We start from the raw sequence: 4,607 nt of genomic DNA, 5'->3' as shown, positions 1-4,607 counted from the left end.
TATAGGACACGTCCCCTATGAAATATGTAAAACGGAAGGAAAATACATGTAGAGAGGTGCAGGACGTACAGACGTACAGACGGACAGGACTCTCGGTTACTAGAAGGGTAGACTAGCTGATCTGTCTCCGGCATCCGATCACCGGCGATCACCGGACGCCAGCACTGCCGCCCAGCAGTGAAGACAGCTGAATCGACGGCTGAGATCTCACACCTCATATGTAGGATATGTGATGTGAGATCCTTGGCAGTGAAGCCATTGTTACAGGAGACCCAGAGGGATAGCCTTCTTGGAGGCGCTGCTAGCGCAGGATTTGGCTAAGCTGCTCAATTCATGTCAGTTTGCATTTTACCTTACTGTGCACGGTACAGAGACCCGGGACACCGAACACTAGCGCTCTGGGCGCCCGCTACGCGGACCCTATGGGATTGGTTTGTTGGTGGAGGTAAGGCGATGTCTCCGCTTGCCTGTGGCGATTTATGTTGCATCATTAAAATTATGTATAAAACCTTGAATATAAAATAATCTTACGTGATTTCCTGCATGCTATAACGCCACCCTGTATAGCTCGTATTTACTCACTATCAAGATAGTCGAGTTCTTAATTTATCTTAGCAACGCGAGTACCAAACAGTAATCTTTCACGGAATTTGTGACTCCGTGCATGACTTCTCTCGTGTTCGATACACCTGGCTTAGTCTCCCTTTGTCCCTGCATTTAAGGCATTCGTACTATCATAGCGTACTTAATGCGGACGCTTGCGCAAGGTCTACGTGCGTGAGCAAATTGCGCGTGGTTTAATATAGATTACAGTAGCTGCACTCAATGTGCTCAGCTACTCCTTAACTGCGTGCCTCGGTGCAGCTGTATAATGTGAAACTTGTAAAGCCATGCCGCCTCGGCACGATTACGGAAACCCACACTACGTGTTAATCAAATTTGACGCACCGTTAGCGCTTGCGCGATACATGACCTGAGCAAGCTTGCAGGACTCTCGTAGCCCGTATAGTTCATTGACCACTTAGTCATGACACCTTGCAGGCAACACCGCACGTAACGCACAGATCACAGCTCGCGTGTGTTTATGTTGCTCCGTATATAAGGTCACAGTCCTTCATGGCCGCGCTGAGTGGCTGCTAATTCAATAGCTAAACCGCAAATGCTATTCCAATCACCATGTATGATGTTATTGGTGTGGCTTTCAATGTGTTGTCGGTATATATTTAAGAGCGCGTTAACTTCTTTTACGCGCCGTCTCCTGCGCGGTCAATAATATTCGCGCGCAACGACGATGTCACCACCGCTTTCGTAGTGTTGATGATGACGTGCAGCGCGTACGTAATGAACACGCCACTTGTTACCATGGTCAGCGCTAAGCTACCGAGCGGCACTACAGCGTGTAGAAGCGCGCTCTTACAATATATCGTGCGTGGCTATCTCACACCGTGTCAATTGAATAGTGTGCGGTAATGCGTACACAGCGGCCGTGGCTGCAGTTGACTGCGCTCACACAACGTATACTCGTCGCTGAAGTGTAGGCTTCGTTAACATGTCCTAAGCGAGCGATACTTCGTGTATAATGTATCGTGCACGACCGTGTTTGTGAAAATTTGGTGTATAGTAGCACTGTCGATGTCGAGTTGTGTTCATGCAGCTTGCAGGTGCGTCGGTGTATACTGTATAGATCACAATGGACTCGTCGCTGCTAAGTATCAATGTGTAAGCAGCATGAAGGACTACAGGTCATGACAGCGTAGGTTTACAGCGTATAGTGTATAGTATAGAGGAACTGTTTAGAGTCCCTGCTAGTGTCCATGCCACTCATGCGTGCGTATAGCGCCCAACTTTGTATAGTGTATACTGCATAATGAATAGTGTATAGAGCGTAATCAGATTATAGCGCGTTGAATCGACAACGCACAATCACGTATAGTGTATAGCGCCTACGATCTATAGCGCACAGCCGTGTATAGTGTATAGCGGATGACCATGTATAGTGACAGCCGTGTATAGCGCGCAGCAGTGTATACTGTATAGTACGGTGTGTAGTGTATAATATACGGGTATTTCGTTTATGTTGACCAATAGCGTGGCAGCAATGAACGCGAGAGCTCACGCAATACTAATATGCATATGTTGCCAAAATACCGCACACATGTAGTACGTGCTCCGACTGCGCGGTCCTAGCTGTTGTTTTGCGCGCGTTAATCACCAGCACCTATCTACTACTATCACTGCAAAAAGGGTATTACAAAAAGCACTTGCTACTGCGCCCGGTTTGCAGTCTCCACAGCAGGTTTTGCTATGCTTTTGTAATATGTGTAGTCACAACGTGGTCGACCGCGCGGTTATCAGCCAATCGGTTTGTTTCGTGCTCCTGCAGAAATGTTTTCCTTTTGTCCAATCGGATGCGCGGATACGGCCGGGATCGTGCTACCGATCGCAGTTCGTGTGGCAGTTGTTCGCAGTAAAGTCCGATTTTAAAACGTAATGCTTGGTCATTTTTGTAATTTTTGGTAAGTTGTTAGCAGTCAGGGCGGGGGTGGCAGGCGGTTGGGTGGGTGGACGTAGTATGGGAGAGGGTCGCTACAAAATGTGCAAAAAGGCAGGAACAGGCCTATAGATGGGCGGCGGACGGACACACAAACAGACAGACAGACGGACAGACACCACTCTCGGTTACTAGAAGGATAGATAACGTAACATAAATAATAATCCCCCATTTATAATAGCGTGACACGATCATTTTTAATGTGCACCAGTGATGCCGAATAACCTGACCAAGCATTTTTGAACTGGCTCCAGTCATTCAATCCACCACTCTCATTTTCTCCTCTCAGAAAGCACTACGGCCATTCGATGCCTCCTCAGCCAAACTGGACCAAGAGCACTGAGCTTCGCGTAGAGTCCGACTTCATTAAGTATCGCTGGGGTAATTTCTGCTGTTCCACAATTCTTTCAGTGAGGACAAGGTGGTGTATTATATGCCCCGGTGATCATGACATGATAGAACGCGGGCTACATTGTAAGAGTTATACATGCAAAGAATTTCCGGGGTCTAGGAAGTGCGGTTCAATGGAAGGTGCACTACTGCGCGACCTCATCTATGTTGATGGTTTTTCAGAACGGTCAAGTGCGCTCGCGAGGTGGTATTGCATGCGCCGTGGTTCCCCGCCCGAAAGTGACTCCAGAAATGCGGGAGTACATCCCGCGCATAAATGAGAACGCAGTGCTGCTCCGTTTAATTTGGAACAACATGACGGGGGCACCTGATGTTCAGACCCCTGTTCTTGGTTTTCCAACGTGCGCTCAAGTTCAGCACAACGTACGCTACAATCGATGGCCACAAGGGTAGAAGAATCCAATTCTTAGAACACAAGAGTTAGTGATCTCGAAAGCGTACAGATCTAACTTAGTCCCAAGGGCGGTTTTGTATTTGGCAATCAACAAGGTGCTGAGGGTTTCCCATTCGTCAGAAACGGCGAGGATGACGAGCCGTTGATATTAGGCATTTCAAGCGTCAAATTGATGTAAGGTTTATTGGCACTCCAGGAGAAGGAGTCGTTCTTGATTTTTCATCGCAATGCTATATTTAAGCTTAGCAACCTCGGCTACCCCGTGATAACTTGCGGTTTTACGGATATGCGACGGACATATCATCTTGCCGCAGTATTCATTGTTAGTCAATGGACACAGCACGGATACTACCAGGCGATTGGAAGTATTGTTCGTGTATTTTATGAGCGCATGGGCGTAGGACTGAGAATTGAGGCTAAAAGCGCTCAGCTCAATGGGCTGAAATGAATGTCTGGCTTCGAAAACAGTCTTTTATTCATTTTTTTTCTACGTGCTGTACAATGTTCGAAAGCGCATACTCCATCTGCCTAAACTACTTCGCGCCATCGTGGACCGTGGGATTCTAGATATGCACTATACTTTCAGTTGGGAACAAGTTGTCTTAGAGTGGAAATGGATATCGATGGAGTGGACACCTTCCAAATATACCTGAAACAAGTGACTTAGTTGCAGCAAGTATGCCTCGACTTAAACGCGCATAAATCCTCGGAGGTAGAGATACCGTCTCGACAAACGGCCTACTCTTAGAAGTATGCGGTGTATCTACCTTTAAGTTTGTCTTGCTGTGTGTATGGTGTATGCTGACATACACTCTGTCGTTTGCATCCTTAATTCAGAGCGACATATATCTTCCGCCGGATCGGACCGTCGCTCACTTTCGAATCTGCGGTCAGAGGTGCGAAGGCGACTGCTGGGGCGTCCACTTCGAAGGGTACTTTCTGGCTTGGATATATGCATGCGGAAATTGCTGGTCACTAACCTAATGATCATGTGCAGGTGCTATGGTGCAGTTCGGCCACTCAGCCCTGCACTGGACGCGGCGCTGCATCATTGACACACCCAGTGAAGACGAGAACACGCCGCCGAGCATCTCGTCAGACGCACAGCACGACGCAAGTGGCGCCACCTGTGCCACCGGCACGGCAACGCCCTCCTGGGTGTCACCTGGACAAAGCAAGCTCCAGACCCCGACGCTCTATGATCGAAGCCAGGAGACAACAGCTTTGCCTCCTACTTCTCCGCCGTCCGAT

The sequence above is a fragment of the Phytophthora ramorum genome (assembly GCF_020800215.1).
Source record: "Phytophthora ramorum isolate Pr-102 chromosome Unknown Phyram_PR-102_s0006, whole genome shotgun sequence".
In the NCBI taxonomy this organism is placed as follows: domain Eukaryota; phylum Oomycota; class Peronosporomycetes; order Peronosporales; family Peronosporaceae; genus Phytophthora; species Phytophthora ramorum.
The sequence above is the reverse complement of the archived record's forward strand: the minus strand, read 5'-3'. Positions refer to the sequence as shown.